Source organism: Condylura cristata, unplaced genomic scaffold (genome assembly GCF_000260355.1).
Source record: "Condylura cristata isolate star-nosed mole 26May11 unplaced genomic scaffold, ConCri1.0 scaffold00005, whole genome shotgun sequence".
Taxonomy (NCBI): domain Eukaryota; kingdom Metazoa; phylum Chordata; class Mammalia; order Eulipotyphla; family Talpidae; genus Condylura; species Condylura cristata.
The window spans coordinates 721,999-740,499 of record NW_004567106.1 but is presented as its reverse complement, the minus strand read 5'-3'; the positions used below and the strand labels follow the sequence as shown (position 1 = coordinate 740,499).

Genomic DNA, 18,501 nt, shown 5'->3' with positions numbered 1-18,501 from the left:
GGCATAAAGCTTTGGCTGAATAGCTTGCATCCTGGTGTCACTATCTCAGCCCAGCTTTAACCAGGACCTCTCCTACTCACGAAGCTCAGAATCCCTATCTTCTATAGAATAAACCCCTTCCCTTGACTCAGTCACCAGGCTCCCCAAAGTGTTCAACTGTAGCTGACATAGATAACACTTGCTGTATGCCAAGCTGTACAGATAGATAACTCCTAATTTGCAAACAGTCTTTTCAGAGGATTATGATTACACCCTATTTAGGATGGAAAAACCTGCTATTCAAATATGCTAATTTATTTGTGAATTATCACAATAATAAGCAGAGAACTGGAATTTCAATCCAGGTTTGAATCCAACACCACCTCTTTTCAAGTTCAGTTTCATCAGTGTCACCTCTTCAGATTTGCCTTTGTCCCAGATCCCTCAACACACCATAATCTAACAACCAGACCCCTTACTGTGACAGTTCTAGCTTTGCCTGCAGCTCACTGCAAACACTGCTCTCCAGTGTTGCTCAGTCCATTCTTAGAGGATGAATACTGTGATGCAGCCTTTGTTCGTTTCCTCCTCATCCTGCCTCACCTAGCTGGTTAGACAGGTTAGCTCTGCTTTCCTTAAAGCAGACAGGTTAGCTCTGCTTTCCTTAAAGGCTCTACCCCCACTGATGTGTTTCTTTCATGCTTTTTAGTCCTCACAACTGTATTTCTTATCACTTGCTCACCCCTGAGCACAGCAAGGATAACAATAACCTGCATACCATACAGTGAAAGAGTTAGAAGTTAGAAAAAAGCAACAAGCTATTCAATAAAAGAAAATGCATAAATATCATTAAATATGTGTTTGAAATTATAAAATCAAAAACTGTCTAAATTGAACTGATTTTATAATTCTTTTAAAAATTAATTATGTAAGAAACTTAAAAGACACTATTCTGTCATGAATGGGCAATGGAAGGAAATTCTATTAAGCATCATATACATTATATATAGAACAGAAATTCTCACTATATGCCCTGGAGATGTCTGGGCATTCCTGAATATCTTTCAAGGAAACTGTAAAGTCAAAACGAACTTCATGATAATAATAAGGTTGGAATTATGTTTTATCTCCTATCACAATGCACACTAGGGCACTTTGGTAGATCTGCAGTATATGTCAACACATTGAAGTCAGAAGCAGATACAAGAAACTGTCTTCTATTAAGTCAGACTTTAAAGAAAGTTGCAAAAATGTAATTTGCAAGCAGCTTTAAAAATATATTTTGCATAAAGTGTATTATGAGTTTACTGTCTTAAAGTGAAGTCATTTATATATATATATATTTAAGATTTATTTATTTATTCATGCAGAACTGGGGTACAGACCAGAGATGCGGAGGGTGAGAGGATTCACCAGAGACAGAGTGGGGTGCAGAACAGGCAGGTCGACGAAGTACACTGCTGAGGGGAGCAGCGGGCGGGCCAGGAGAGGTCTGCCGCGACAGGTGGTCACCTCCGGGGCAGGCGGGGATTGAACTCATGTGGAAGTGGTTTAAGCTTCTTTGTGCTGTGCTTTAACCCACTGCGCCACCAGGGAGGGCCCGAAGTCATTTATATTTTTAATATTTTCTGTTTTAAATTCTGATAAATACTGATAGCTATAACTCACATAAATAAAAGTTCTTTAGAGTTCTCAGTTACATATAAGGGTATAAAACAACCTTGAAATAAAAATATTTAGAAACATTGATTGTACAAACAGGTATGCCTATTTAAGAGTAATATTTATTGTGCAATATTGTGAATGTCCCAGAGATTCCATTGTAACCACTCTTGGGCACCTTAGGGCCCTGAATAGGAGCAGGGAGAGAAGCAAGCATTTGACACTGCTGAGAAATGATACTTTATGACACAATACATTCCATTCAAGTTTTCTAAGAGAAATATGCGACTAATTAAACTGTCTTTCTGGTTACCTGAGCACTGCCTTGCCCAACATTTCCCCAAAGTCAGACCACCACATCCTTTCTTTTGAGTGAGGCATGTGGGAAGTGGAGGTTGAGAGTGTGTATGTGACGCCTGGGTGATCAGGTGTCCAGAAACAGGGGCTCTTCTGTGTTGAGAATCTTCTGTAAAGCAGTATTGGCATCTTTCCTTTGGGTATGTGGGATCTTATTAGAAGAAATGGGAAGACGGTCACCCTCAAGATCTGAAATAATATTCATTTTATTCTTAATAAAATAACGAGATATATTCACAAATATTATTTCATTTTCATCCCACCACAAACCTATGAAGTTATAGTAAAACAATATCAGATGAACACTAGTAAGACAGTACTCAAGACTGTGGCAAGAGACTGTGCCCAAGGTGGGGGCAGCTCACATTCACTGGGCTGAATCTCACTCATGCAAGATGACTCAGGCTCACGGTCCAATAATAAACAGGTTTATTTAACAAACAGGAGACTGGGGAAAAGGAAAGAATTTTTAAGGCCACAAAAGGCAGACTGCCTTGCCTCAGATAAATCTGCAGTGTGCATAAGTGCCCAACAAAGCTGCTCACAGGAGAAAAGACGCTGCAGCAGCCGGCTCAGCCTGAAGGCTAGGTTGTACGTGGACAAGACAACGGTGAACCCAACAGCCCCAAGAGGTGGTGTTAGAGAGCCAGAGACGGGACAAATCTTTGAGAACTGATGGTATACACCAACATGAACACTAAGAGACTTGAGACACTAAGCCAAGGTGGATGGTGCTCCCTAACTAGTGACATGAGATAGGGCTGTGGAGAGGTGCAGGGAGCGTTCTCTGCTAAGGTCTATTGAGGCCTGGTGGTCCAGAAACACACAAGTGTTTTCTCATCTAGCTTTCCTCTCTGCAGAGGCCAGCTGCTGAAGTTTCCACTCAAAGATGGAAGGTTGAATCCTTCTCTCTTGGAGAGCAGCTGCTGACTGACTCAAGCTGGCTCTTGCTCTGACTTAGGTCCTTCTCAGGATCCCCACCCCACAGACCCAGTTGGACCATTTTCAATTCTAAATGTCTGGTTAGATTGTTTAACACCACTCAGGTTGGTCCATTTCCAACCCAAATAATTAACTGAAGGTTGAGTGATTGCTGGTTGATTTAAGTTCCATTTATCTTGCACCTTATTGCACACTTAGGAACCTGGACCCAGATATAAAAGGAAACAGCTTCAGGAAGTGATGGTGGGAGCTGCCTTTACTGATAGGGAAGGGACTCACATGGGCAGTCTGTCAGCGTTGGTCCCAATAAAAGAGCTTTGCCCCCAGCATCTTGGCACCATTGGTATCCTGCTAATAATAGTATTTACATTTTGATGTTACTAGTGAGGAAGGTTAGGAGGAAAGAGAAGGTAAGAAGACTTTGCTGAGATTGCAGATAGAGCCATAGGAGCCCGAAATCCACATGTTTTGTAATTCAGAATCTTCAGTGGCTCTGATTTTATTTATTCTGTGCTTTGTGCACGTTTGTGTGCTTTCCGTATGGGTTTTGATTTGTGCTTTCAGGTTCTGATTTTGTTTAAGTGTATGAAACTTAATTATGCAAACTTAATATAGCGTCTTATGAAATAAACTGGCTCTCTTAACAAAAAGAACGTCTTAGCAATAACTGTATACTGCTGGGAGAAAGAAGAATGTTTCTAAACATAGTGTAATTCTTTCATTCTTCAGCACAAAAAGTAGCTCTAGATAAAGGGGAAAAAATACAGCTCTATGAGATTAGATGTTTAAAAATACCGAGTCACACTTGAGGGTGATTACTGGGCATGACCTGATCATACCATCAGGCAAATTAAGTTATAATATCTGTGGGGAGGTTGCAGGCATTTATGTTTATTAAAGTTCATTAGACTATTTCAAGTGCACCCCAGACTGACAAGTAGTGGACTAGATAATCAAAAAATAACCCTGCAAAGATGAATGATGTTCTTTGAAGTTCATGAAGCTTATGCTCCTTGTATTCTTGAAACCTTTTAGGGTATATTCAGGAATGAACTTGCCCAAGTTATAAAAAAATAAAGGACCCAGAATAACATGAGTGGGGGGAGGGGGAAGGAAATATGTCGGAGACCAGCTCCAACTTTTGAGGTGTCTGGAGGCAACACAGGCAGGACCCTAAGATGGGAAGGCGTCGGCGTGAGGAGATTCCAAGAAGGGGAGAGGAGTGGGAGTGAGGAAGACACGGGAGTCGGAGTTGGGTGCAAATCTTCCTGCTCTGCCTTTAGCAGAGGTTTATTTTATACATTTCCAGCAGGCAGGGGGATGGCATTAGCATACGAAAGGGGTTAAGATCACAATCACCTTTTTTCTAAGAAAATGGTCTGGGGTCTCAGGAAGAGGAAATTTCTTGCTAATCAAGAAACTTGCTAAAAGGTTTCAAGTAAGTTTTTCTACTTTGAAGAAACTTGCTAAAAGGTTTTAAGTAAGTTTCCTTGAGGTCTAGGCATAATTTGCTCTGAATAGGAGACGTAGGTGAATTTCCTTATCTAAAGACTAGATAGTAGAATCCTGAAAGACTAGCCAGAAAGACTTTTGTGGATTGCTTTGAAGTGTAGCAGGTAAAAAACTTGACTAGCTCTAAAACAGGCAACCTGGATGAATTTCCATATCTAAAGCCAGACAGTAGGAAGTTTGAGTAATTCTGTAGAAGCTGAATAGGAGGCTAGGTGAGATAGCAGAATAAGATTTGGGTTTTCCTCAGTCCAGCAGTGAGAGACTTTGCAGAAACAGCCCTTTTGTTTTTATTGATCAGCCAGTTGTTAAGTCACTTTTGACTTCAGAGGAATTTCTCACCCTGGTGCAGTGCTTGCTTGTCAGGGCAGGCAGGCCTTTTGCAGCTGAGGCAATCCAATTGTAGGCTGAAAGTTGCTCAGAATATTTTGATATTATGATTATACAAAAAAGGGAGGTCATAACACAAGTTAGCATGGAAAGTCTGATCTTTCAGAGCTTTTCCCGAGCTACCCGGAATCTGTCAGACGATAGCCGTCGCATAGCTTGTGTCAGAAATATCAGCAAAGTTTAATATCTTCAATCCCAGGAATATGCTTAGACATGGATCAACAGGTCATACTGAAAGCAGCAGGAATACAAGCCAGGCAGTCAGTGATCTGAATGTGTGAACTAGTCACTTGGTCTGTGGTCTAGAAGTCTATATTCAAATCTTGCAAATAAGTGACACAAAGAAATAGATCATAGAGGCCTTGGAACTGTATCCAGCAGGGAAAACACAGGCCACATGCAAGTGTGATCAGTGGCTGAAGCCAACAACTGTTACAGATGGTACCCCCTGGAGGGCAGGGGGTTGCTGTTGGGGATAGTGGACCCAGGGAAAACTATGAATTAATTGAGAGATAAAATACATTTATGTATGTATGTATGCATGTGTGTTTGTATATGAAGGTATTTTGCTGTGAAAGGAAACACATATTGGAAACAAGTCTGATTTTTGAGACCACACTTTCTGCTCATTGGTCTGGGACTCCAGGCCTGTTCCCCCTCAGATCCCAGCACTTCCTCTGAAGGGCAGCTATGGTCTGATCCCAGGGGACTGTAATGATTGTATAACATGACAATAGGGGAAGTTTCTTGTAATTTGGCAAATGCTGTTCAAAAGGTTATTATTCATTCACTTTTCTTCTGTTTGCCTTATGTTTCTAAGAGTTCGTTTTTTATCCTGTTACCTCTCCCGAAGAATGGGTAATGGCTTGTTCTTTCTTATTGGGAAGAATGAATCCCCAAAACAAAATCTCCACCTAAATTCAAAGTTCTTCAAACCTGATTCCAGCCCACATCATATCCTTGAGTCCCAGGTTGGCCAGCATCCAGAAGCTGTGCTATTCCTACAGAATGTTGGCCTCACAGAAGCAGGGTCTTTTACCTCGTGTTTTCAGACAGGACATATTTTAAAACTAGCATTTTGGGACTTGCACTGAATTTGATCAAATGCCTATTTGGTAGCCAACATTCAACAAGTTTTTTTTTTTTTTTTCAATGAAGGAATTAAATGCAGTTTTCAGTACTTTCTAGTGCAATTTCTTCATGCACAATGGCAATATCCTTCTAGGACTGGGTGCTGGTCTCTTCTGAGATTCCCTTGATGTTCTGTGATCTCCTTGATATTCTCACTTGCCAGAATGACCACCCAGAGTTCACAAGTTGTTAGCTAGAGATAAAAGGTGAACAGAGACCTGGAGACAGTTCTTAAAGCACTTTTGGTGGATCAAGTATGTGCAAGGTTGATGTGGCACAAGAGAGGTCAAGAAGTTTGTGATGTCCAGAACACATAGTGCTAAGTGGCAGGTCTATACAGCAAGAGTGTCTGAGAAGCCTGGTAAGGAGTAACCAGTGTGCACGCTACTAGAAGACTAGGATCTACGTTGGCATGGGTCCAAGTTGATGTGAAGGAGATCTGAGAGTTGAGGGTGAGGCTGAGTTTCAGTGGGAGTTTGCCATCTGGGAAGAATGTCAGAAATGGCAAATTTCACAGCAATAAGGAGATTAACAAAGTTTCCATCAAGATAAGATGGAGGAATATGTAATAGGAACATGTTTTCACATCTGTACTTTCCCAAAATCTAGCCCAGCCTGTGGCAGCCCATGCTTTAGGGCACTCTCCAGACATGAAGGGAATCCTCTCAAATGAAGGCAGAACTTTGCCTTTTTAATTAGAAACAACAGTATTTCAGAGCCTTTATGCAACTTTAAATCCACAGAGAATTCCTCTAGCACACATTAAGTGGCAATCTCTTAGTTCAAGCTGGTAGAAATTGCTGCGGCTCTCTGACCTCAGGTGCTCTGGTTCCTTCACCCTGTCCATCATGTGTCTTTAAGAGCAATGTGTACATCTACACAGGCAGCTGCACCATGGACAACCTTCAAGACAATGGCAACATCCATACAAGTAGCCTAATAGGGGCCTAGGGACAGGTGGTAGGATTGAGGATGTTTCTGAGTTATTGCTTTCTTGGCAGAGAGTAGGAAAGTGATTCAGAAGTCCTGGAGGACAGGCTGCCACCACTGCGGTAAAACTGGCTCCACCAGAAGCAACCTTATGTAATACTGAGGCAAGGAAAAAGAGATTATTCTCTTCACTAATGCCTAACTCCTTAATCCCCATGCCAGTTCCAGCTGTGACTTTCACAACCCTTTCATGGAGAGGTCAGGTCTTATTGTATTCAGTCAACAAGCATGGAGAGGTCAGTACTGATTTGGTCAGAATACAGTTCAGATTGAAAAGTATTTAAGTCTAAATCAGGTTTATTTCAAAGGATTTCCCCCCCAATTCTTAGCCTTCACATTACTGGAAGGGATATGTCATCGTTCTATCATCCTCAAAACCCTCCAGACATTGAGTGCTGAATCATTTGAATGTGTAGGCTGTCCACAGAATGAGGGGTGAACAGAGAACAGAAAAGGGACAACAGGCAAAAAGGGAATATCTGCTCTCTACATGTATTTGTCACCTCCTGTAAAGACTCTATTTGACTTCCGTTTTCATGTGGTTATCCGTCTGATAGCTCTAAGCAATAGTTCCTACATCATTTTGGTGAGAGATAAACAAGTAATTTTAAGTTCATTCATACCAAATAGAAATGACCCACTAAATTTGTTTATAAATATTAATAGCATCTGCAACAGCAGCATATTGTTTTTCATTATTAAAAAAACCTTCAAGTCTATATGCCACATAATAATAAAGGTAACATATGTAAATAGCACAAGATAAAAGAACTACCATTAAAGTCTGATTATTAAAGCAATTGACAAGAAAATTTATTCAATGTTGTGACATACAGCATTTTAGAATAGCCATGATTACAAGGAACATTATTATGCAAGAACAGGTTAAATTTAAATTCTATGTAATTTTAGAATACTTAAAGCAATACTTATAAATGTACCATAGTTAAATATTTTTACTGTGTGACAACGTTCTTCATAAAGTTTCAATATACTCAAATTGACCCAATTTATTAAACATTTCTTTTCAGTGTGGGTGTCACTAGACTTTCAAAGAACTTCCATTTTTATTTTAGAATTTTGATTTCAAGGAAATTTTTCCCCCAAGACTTAACCACAGGTTTTTGTAAAACAACAGATAATCCATGCCTGTTTTTAAAGCACTGTTGACAGTTTATTTGGATATATTGTAGCAGTTCCATGTGACTTTAGAGCACTGACCCTTTTTTTTTTTTTTTTTTTTTAGCAAAAGGAGGCTATTTGAGCCTGCTTAACCAATACCAAATGTTCAAGAATTTACTCATATCCCATGGAGCTTCTTTCAATATGGAGCCATTATACTTTGTTTTTAATACTTTTAATTTCATTCAGCCATTGACTTTCTTAATACCTGGTGGAAGTTGTAAGCTTAGTCCTCCTGAGCCTGAGTAACTACAGTTAAATGGATGCAGAATCAGAAAGTTGTTTATTAACTTTCTTAATACCTGGTGGAAGCTGTAAGCTTAGTCCTCCTGAGCCTGAGTAACTACAGTTAAATGGATGCAGAATCAGAAAGTTGTGTATTAACTTCCAGTAAAAAGTTTGTTCTATTTATGAGCTATGAGCATTCAGTAAAACAGAAACTTCAATTATTTCATGTATGAACTCAAGTAAGTTATTCACAAGTGGCTTCAAAATCAACAGTACAAATTAAGTCATAGTAACTATATAATTTCTGTCTCTCAACATAAGCGTCTCACGAAAAGCTAACCACAGTTTAAGAAAACTGGGCCCTCCCTGGGCACAGCAGGTTGGAGCGCAGCACTATGAAGCTGGCTGAGTCAGCTTCAGTGCCAGTTTAAACCGCAGCTCCTGAGGTGACCCACCCGCAGCTGCGCGGCAGACCTCTCCTGACCTGCTCGCTACTCCCCTCAGCAGTGTACTTCATCAGTGGCCTGTTCTGCTCCCCACTGTTTCTGGTGAAACTTCTCACCACCTCTGCACCTCTGGCCTGTACCCTAGCTCTGTATGTATAAATAAATAAATCTTTAAATTAAAAAAAAAGAATACTTTTGTTGTTTTAGGTGATGGAAGTGTATACAAGCTTGGATTTATACAAGAAAAATACTGACATTAATGCTTATTTTTAGAAACTAGTAACAAGTTATTTGATCTTACTTTGCATGGCCACACAAAGTTTATTCCTAACATTTCTCTTTTAAATCTTCTACAATTTCGTTTGGTTTACCATTTTTTACACAAGTGCATCCAAAAAACAACCAGCTTTATTTAAGACACCCTTTTAAAACTTTAACAAAGTGACTCCATTTCCTATATCCAAACACACACATCTTACCTTTATTATAATCAACTTCACACATCAATGCCCCAATTTCTAGGTTGCATGCACCCCTGAAATCTCTTATACTATTGTAGGAGACCTTGTCCAGCAAGGTCGAGAGTTTTGGGGGGCCCAGGTCCGGCGTACAAAAGAGTCGATCTATCGTGCAGCAGCAGAGCAGAGAGAGAGAGTTTATTGAGTTCTACATCAGCTTATATACAGGAGGGAGAATGATGCAATCACAAAAACCAGAAGAGGGGCGACCAATGAGCATGCAGCAAGTTTTGGCGGGCTGCTGATCTCGCAAGAGAGGGAAATGGGCGAGAATAGGAGCAAGGAGGAAGGGTGTGGGCAGGAAACTCTTTCCTCATGCCTTTTGCAACCCGGATGTTTTCTACATAGATTCCATTTCACCTTTATATGGCGCAAGATGCCGTTATGGTGCAATATGCCGGCCTCGGTCCCCAACATACTATTACCCATTTAAATTAGAAGACTTATAAGTAACTTTTCGTAATTTCTAAAACACATGTTTCAAATTATTTTCTTTGAGGTGAAATAAGACATGTTTTACTCTTAAACAGAGGTCCTTAGTCCCCTTACAATAAGGACACATGCTAACCTAAGTTCTCTTACAATTCTTACCACAAGGCCTTGCAGGGCTTGACATAGAACTTTGGCTATCAGACTGAAGGTGAGAATCCAAATGCAACAAAACTTTGCAATGCCAAGTAATCCTCACAGCTGTTTGCCAGTTTTTATAACTGGGACCTGGCAGATGACTCCCGTTTGAACTGTAGGCAGTAACTTTTCCCCTTTTTTAAATTAAAAGCCTGGGTATATAACTCTGTCTTGTGTAATCTGAAAACCCTATATCCTTATGCCCCACTTCTGCCTAGTGATTCAGAACTGTGGTAGTATTGCAGCCAGATTTCTGTCGGAAAGTGCTAACCACCAAAAGATCACCCACATACTACAGCACTGAGGCAGTGACAGGACCAGGTCCTGCAGATCTTGAACCAACACTTCACTAGAGTGGAGAATGTTTAAATCCCTGGAGGAGTAAAATCCAACAATATTGCATCTTATGGCCAGTTTGGGGATCCCTGCCATTCAAAGGCAAACAATTCTTGGGACTTGGGGTGATGTGGAATTGCCCTCAAATCCTGGGCCATCTTATACTCTCTACTGGGTTTTCTTACAGGTAAAATTTGGGTATTACATGGAGAATAGCATGGCTGAATTAGGTCTTAGATTTGGAGGTTCTCAATTACTGATGGATTCTACTCTAAGGCTTCTTATTTATTTATTTGTTTATTTATTTATTTATTTTGAAGATTTATTTATTTATGCATACAGAACTGACGTACAGGCCAGAGATGCAGGGATGGTGAGAGGATTCACTAGAGACAGAGTGGGGAGCAGAACAGGCCAATTGATGAAGTACACTGCTGAGGGGAGCAGCAGGTCGGTCAGGAGAGGTCTGCCACACTATGTGGGTCACCTCTAGGGTGGGGATCAAACTCAAGCTGAAGTGGCTTTAGCTTCTTAGTGCTGTGCTTTAACTTGCTATGCCACCAGGGAGGGCCCTCTAAGGTCTCTTACTTAATGGGCACTGCCATTGGCAGGGCTTCAGTCAGACACTTGAGTTTAATGTGGATGGAAATGTGTACTAGGACCTTTCCACTTGTCCCTCAACCTAAACCTCAGGGTTGACCCTGAGTAAGTCTCCCTGAGAATACACTCCCCTTTGTGTAGCTAGCACGGTCCTGGGACTGCAGTGGTATCCTTTATAGTGTACTTAATTGCCTTCCAAATAAAGCTTGTTTTTAGTTATGTAACAGGCTCCTTCCTAGGAGGGGAACTAGACATTCTGGTACATATAGAAAGATAGAACATCTTAAAACTAACCTTTGAAAGTTGACTTTAGAACTGAGGCATCCAGAGTAGGTAAAGGTGGAGGAGTGGTAAGACCCAAAAGGAAGCAAGCACAGTGGTAGACAATGGGTGATTTGGTGGGGGTGATTTGATACTATGGTGGTGATACCTGATAGGGGGAGTTTAATGTTATCTGTCTTAAAAAAGATAATAGATGACAATAACTATTTTTTTTAAAGAAAGCCAGTGTTTTTTTCTTATCCTGTTTTTTTTTTTTTTCAATTGTATCTTAACCCAGGTTATTGAGCAAGTTTGTGTGGATAAGCATTTTTTCTTCGTGTTCAAAATTGAGCAGTTGGCTCTATTCAGACTAAAAAGTCATTAGAGTTAGCCCCCTAACTTCAAGTTAAACTCAGGGTTCTTCTGGATTGATATGAATCTGAAAATGAGGAGCTGGCTGAGAACTCCTCTGACTCCTTCAGTTGTCATAGAATTGGACCTTGTGGTGCTGTGAACCCTTGTCCCTCTGGGCCAGGAGCAGGCCTCTTCCCTCACTCTCTGAGGCTGGAAGGGGCGCTTTTTTTTTTTTTCCCCAAAGTCTGAGTCTTTTATATTGCACAGAAGCAAGCAGTGTGACATTCAAGCACATTATCATTCACTGAGATTCTTACAAACAGGCCTAATGAAGGCAGGGCCAGTGAGCGAGAGCAGCAGATGCCTTCTTGTCTCTTGCGACATGCCGATTTGGTCCCAAATTGAAGACCCTTGGTCCTTCTGTTGGAAGCAAAGGATATTCATCAAGAGATCATCCTCAAGGAGAATCCCTTCTAGATCTTCCGAAGACTCACCTTGAAGGTCAATATGTCACCCAGTACCAATAGGGGGACTTGCCATTTGAAGACTTTCTCCTTTTCCTCCGCTGCCACACCTTAGTTATTGAACATTCAGAAAGCTTTTGCCTTCACTAGTTGGGAAGATGAGTATTAGTTCTCAAATTTAATATTGTAACTTGTGTCTATTATTAGGGGAATTGTGAGTTATAAATAGGTATTTAAGACTGTGGCTACTGCAGGGTAACTCATATTCAAAGAGGAATTCTGTCAAAATATTTTTTTCAGGCTTTCCATGAAAATGGAAAGTCTCTTGCATTCCCTGGATAATATCATTAGCCTTCATCTAATGACAGATCTCTGAAAGCCAGTCTATTCCTTTTAAGAGGAAGTTACAATAATGCCCAGGCAGGGCCTGATGAGACTGATCTTTGGGGTCTCTTTAATGGGCCATGCTTCCTTGTCTTTAAGTTAATATTCTGGGCATGCATTATTACAGGGAAAGACAGGCTGTCCTGTAGTGACTGGGAAGTCACTATTACAATGCTTTAAAATATAGTACAGATGACTGGGAGGGCTTTCACCATCACCTAGTTTCCCAGTGGAAGAAATCACAAACCTGTTGCTAATTGCCTAAATGATTTTTGCATACAATTTGTGTCTTTTAAAGAATAATTTAAATCCTGAAAGAGGTAATTTATTTATTTATTTTAAAGATTTATTTATTTATTTATATAGAACTGGGTTACAGGCCAGAGATGGAGGGGTCAGAGGATTCAATAGGGAAAAAGTGAGGAGCAGAACAGGCAGATCGATGAAGTACACTGCTGAGGGGAGCAGTGGGTGGGTCAGGAGAGGTCTGCCACACCATGTGGTCACCTCTGGTGCAGGCGGGAATCAAACTCATGTGGAAGTGGCTTTAGCTTCTTTTTTTTTTTTTAAGCTTTATTTATTTGTACATACAGAACTGGGGTACAGGCCAGAGGCTCAGGCGCGGTGAGAGGCTTCACCAGAGACAGAGTGGGGAGCAGAACAGGCAGATCGATGAAGTACACTGCTGAGGGGAGCAGTGGGTGGGTCAGGAGAGGTCTGCCACGCCATGTGGTCACTCTGGGGCAGGCGGGAATCGAACTCATGCGGAAGTGGCTTTAGCTTCTTAATGCTATGCTTTAACCCACTGTGCCACCAGGGAGGGCCGAGGTAATTTATTTTTACCTTTGCTGTCTGCCTCAATAGCAAGAGTTCAGTTGTCATTAGATGTAGAAGTAAAGGAAACCTCTGCTTTCCCAGCCTAACTGTCTCTTCATCTAAGGCATCTAGAAGGCCATGTATGGGTGTGTTGTCTCTACTTCACACAGGCTGATTGACCTTGGCAAGCTGAACAGGCACCGCACAACCCAATGAGAGCTCTTAAAATGTCCTGCTTGAAACCAAAAGTAAATTTAAATTGAGCCAAAGGGATGGTGTCACTCATCTCCTTGGAAGATCCAGGGGAGGAAGTATTCTTGCAGTCATTTGGGCCTTCTAAGGGAGCCAGCAGTCCCATCCCAGCATCACAAGTAATAGACACAAGGTCTCAAAGAGAGGGAGACTCTCTCCCTTAGTGGTCAGTCACCAAATATTGCTACTGACCTTTGAGCATTCTTGTTGTTGTTGTTATTTTTTTTCTGTTACCAAGACCAATTTATTGTATGGAAGACATAACCAATGAAACAGAAAGAAAAAAAGGAAATAAAGGAGATACTACTTGTATTCTAGTCAGCAATTATAATTAATTGTACCAACAACTCATTTGCTAAATAAAAATTTAAAGGGATAAACATGAGAAGTCTGTTCCCATGTCAAAATATCACCATAAACTGGTAAAATAGCATGAGAAACAAATATTACCATGCAATCCCATATTTCCTTTTTTAATTTTAATTTTATATATTTTATATCATTCTTCATTTTCATATAATGTATGCTTTATCCACTCTTATATAGTCCCCAAGGAGTTCCCACCACTAGTTCACCTGTGCACCATCACCATAGTCCCTTGTGCTTTTCCCACCAATTTTGATCCATTTTCCTCCCTCACCCTTCAAGAATGTCTCTGGTTTATAGTTGCCTGTTGGGTTAGATTTTTACTTTATTATGATTACTATCCTCCCACACCCCATCCATTATTTGGGTCTCCCCTACATTCCTCCTATAAATGAAACTATCTGATATTTTTCTTTTTCTTTCTGGCTTATTTCACTGAGCCTGAAACCTTCCAACCATCCATATTGCTGAAAAAGGCATGGATTTATCTTTTTGATTGCTGAGTAACATTCCATTGTGTGTATATACCAATTTTCTTGAAACAGTCATCTATTTTTGAACAGCCAGGTTGTTTTCATTGCTTACATTGTGAATAGTACTGCAATAAACATACGACTGCAGGTGCTCTTTTGAATTACTCCCCAGGAGTGGAATTGCTGGATCATATGGGAGGTCCATTTTTAGCAAGTTGAGGAGCCTCCACAGAGCTTTCCATAATGGTTGGGCCAGCGATGTAAGAGGGTTCCTTTATCACCACATCAGTGCCAAAATTTGTTGTTGCTAGTTTTGTTAATGTGTGCTATTCTCACTGGTATACAATGGTATCCCATTGTGGTTTTGACTTGCATTTTCCTGGTTACCAGTGATGTTGAACATTTTTTTTTCATATGTTGGCCATTTTCATTTCATTTTTGGAGAGGTGTCTTCTTAGCTCTTTACTTTACTTTCTTTTTATTGACTTTTAACAGCTCTTTATAGAAGTTTGTGATCAGTCTCATCATTCTTTCCAATCTGTGGTGTGTTTCTTTGTTTTGACTAATGTCTCTTTTGATGTTCAGAAGTTTTTAATTTGATTTAATCTCAGTTGTTTTTCTTCATTATCTGTGTTTTGGGTGTTGTTCAACACATTATCTGTGTTTTGGGTGTTGTTATGACATATAGTGTTTCACCTATATTTTCTTTATATATTTTATGGTTTCAGGTCTTATGTCTAGTTCTTTAAACCATTTTGAGTTGGTTTATGTGCATGGTGTTAGGTAGTAGTCTAACTTAATTCTTTTGCACATAGCAGCCCAGTTTTCCCAGCACCATTTATTGAACAAACTTTCATTGTTTCATTGCACATTCTTTGCTCCTTTATCAGAGATAGTTGTCCGTAGAGCAGAGGGTTTATTTCTGGATTTTCTATTCAATTCCACTTGTCTATGTCTGTTCTTGTTCCAGTACCATGCAATTTTGATTATTATGACTTTGTAGTATGGTTTAATGACCTTTGAGCTTTCTTGTCTGACTTTATTGAAGCAATGATAAAAATTTAGAGAAATCCACTCAAGGATTCATTTTATTAAGGATTACACAATAGGAGAGGGCTGACATCTTCCCAGAGTCACACTCTTGCCCTGAGAATAGTGGAGGTTGTGATTTTATGGTGGTGATCATTAGTGTGTGTATCAGGGAAGCAGGGTATTTATTAGCACACAGTGATTTACCAGTTCAATAAGCCATTGATGAACCAAGTTCCAGGCACCCTATAACTTTTTTTTTTTAAATTCTTCTTGGTATGTACCATCCTCTTTATCAGGATTATCCACCCCACTCTTCTTATACATTTATGATCTTCAAGTAACTATTAATTTAGCAGTTTGGTATGTTTCATCAGCCTCCCCAAGAAGATAGGCTTTTTCCAAGATGTCTATTTCCAGAATAGACTTTTTCTACTATGTATCATCTTGGTATACAGAACTGAGGTTAATTGAAACCCTGTATTCCTTCAGACAAACTGTTACCATTACTTAAAAGACATATATGACCTAGATTAGGGATATCTCCGGAAACAAGCTTTATTTATTTATTTATTTATTTTTTGTTCTTTCAGTCTTGGTTTTATTTTTGCTTTTGTTATTTGTTCCAAGACATGGTCCACACTAGGAGGTGATCTGTTTTCTAAAATGGCCTTTCTGGTTGTCCCAGCTGAACGCCCAAGAGACTAGCAAGACTTCATTACTCTTAGGACCTTTCATTTTGCCTTGTCATGTAATCTCTAGTAACTTCACTGAACAAGTGTTTTATTGGAGAACCTATTTTCAAGCAAGGCATACATTCAGTGGCAACATTTGCTATGTGAAGTTCCCCTCCTCTTTTCTTGGGACCCCAGGACTCTTTATTTCATCCTTGAGTTTGGGATTTATTTATTTACTTTTAGATTATTATAATTTAATCCAGAAGTTGCATCTTTATATATATTTTATATTTTTACGTCATTCTTCATTTCCATGCAATGTATACTTTATCATCTCATTATGGTCCCCAAGAAATTCCTATCGCCAATTTACCTTTGTACTGCCACCATAGTCCCTTGTGCTCTTCCTACCAATGTTTTGATCCAATATCCTCCACCCTGCCTTCCAAAGAATGTCTCTGGTTTATAGTGGCATGTTTGTTTTGGTTTTTACTTTGTTATAATTACTTGTCCCCCCATCCCTTATTTGAGTCCCCTACATTCCTTCTAAAAGGGAATTCATCCAGTATTTTGCTTTTCCTTTCTGGCTAATTTCACTAAACATGATTCCTTCCAGCTCCATCCATGTTGCTGCCAAAACTCCTTTCTTCTTAACTGAAATCAGGATCTAAGTAATTATTAAGCTCTATTGTTCATACATTTTAAGTTGATTTTCCTTTGCTAACCTGTCTGATTACTTACCAAGTCCAAGAAGAATGCAGAGAGGAGGGAGAATTTTAATCTGTGCCACAATCACTCAATAAAGTATCCTTGGCTGTTAATTTTTCACAAAAGTATGACCTGGCTTTCCAGAGCATATGTCTGGATTATATTGTGGTTCATTTTCCATTGTACATTTGTTGACTAAGTAAATAAATGAAGATTGTCTGGGGAATGCACCCTTAGCAACCTAGACTCATTCTGAATTTTGACCCTATTGAGTTTTGAACAATATTAATAAAGCAATAGTAAAATGCTGACCTTAGACTGTGGGTCACATTTGAAGCACTGACATTGGGTACTTTGACTTCTAGCACTGGTGGAAATGAGATTTTTTTTTATATATATAAAGAGAAAAGCTAACATTTTGGAAATTTGTGAATTTAAAACTCGTTAGCTATGCGTGTAGCTTTGTTTCTTTAGAACTGTTTTTGTTTTGAACAGTATTTTAAAAACCTGAATTACTTCATTCTCTCTCTCTCTCTCTCTTTTTTTTTTTTTTTGTTGATAGGGCTGTCTCTTAGGGATTTTCAAAAGAGCCTAATAAGCAGTTTGAATGGCAAGTTAAACATCACATTGTAATGAGAGTCTCTGTCACTGCTATCATCAATGTGAGGCTGAAATAGTGCTGTGGGGGTTATAGCAGGACCATAGTATCAAAAGGTCAGTGTCCAATAGGAGAGGAGACAGGCCACTGCCTGTGGAGTCTCACCCATACTCACAATTATAAGACCACTTAGTCTCAGGGAACAAAAACAAGGGTGTTTATTAAACCAACTGGGGAAACAAAGTCTCTAATGCCACAAGTGGCTGGCTATCTCAGCCTAGCAGTGTCCACAGTGCTCAAAAGTCCTACACAAAAATCCGCTCATCTAAGATCTTGCTGGCCCATTAAAAAGGGCCTGGTGCTCATGGCTGGCAAGCTGTGAGCCAGAATCCAATTCAACACAGCTGAAGGTGTTCACAGAGGGAGCTGCTGAGATGACACCACAGCAATCCACAGCAGGGACATGAAGATTGGGATGGACAGCACTAGATGCTGGACTAGATAGCAATGGAGGCAGCAGCACTGGAAGGTGATTAAACTGTGTCTCATAGGTGACCCAGATACAGAGTGATGATCACCTATCAATAGCGTTGGTCAACACTGGACAGTAGTGTGATCACTAGGAGGTGGGAAGTCAGAACACTGTGTTAACAGCTCTTTGTGAGTTGCTTGTCCACATCAACAATAAACAGCTCTTTTAGACACCAGGCCCAGGGCCTTTGGTGTTCCTGTCAGGCAATGTCAGAGGCAGGCCAGAGAATGGTTTCAGTCGTCCCAACCTCTACAAAGCTTTTAGCCTTCTCTTCTTTCTTCACACATCAGCTGTTGGATGCTGCTTCTTTCTCTTCCAAGGTCAGGATCAAAATCCTTACAGACTGAGCATTAGAATCCCAAGCTGGTGCTTGTCCTGCTCTAATTCCCCTTTCAGGCTTTCTCACCTTCAAGTCTGACCAGACCCTTTTCATTTCTATGGCTGATTGGGCAACTTAACAATCAGCTCACAGCTCTCAGGCCCAGTCTTCAATCAGTTTCCAAATTCACAGGCTTTGTACTCCCTGCCGCTGGAGGGAGTGACAGCTTTGGAGCTGGCCCAATGGGGCAGTACTCCTGAACTGCCTGCTCTTGTGCCACTGACCTGAGCTGAGTAGAGCCACTGGAACAGGTACTAAAATTCCCATCTCCAGCTGCCACTTGTGCCAAGTGATTGTGTCTGAAGGGGGTT

The 18,501-nt window shown here is 40.3% G+C and overlaps 1 protein-coding gene across 6 annotated transcripts in view; it reads left to right on the top strand.

The window, feature by feature from the left end:
- The window catches only part of HECW1 (HECT, C2 and WW domain containing E3 ubiquitin protein ligase 1), a 426,246-nt gene that overhangs the window by 134,003 nt on the left and 273,742 nt on the right, over nucleotides 1-18,501 (top strand). The gene's annotated exons all lie outside the window — the stretch shown is intronic.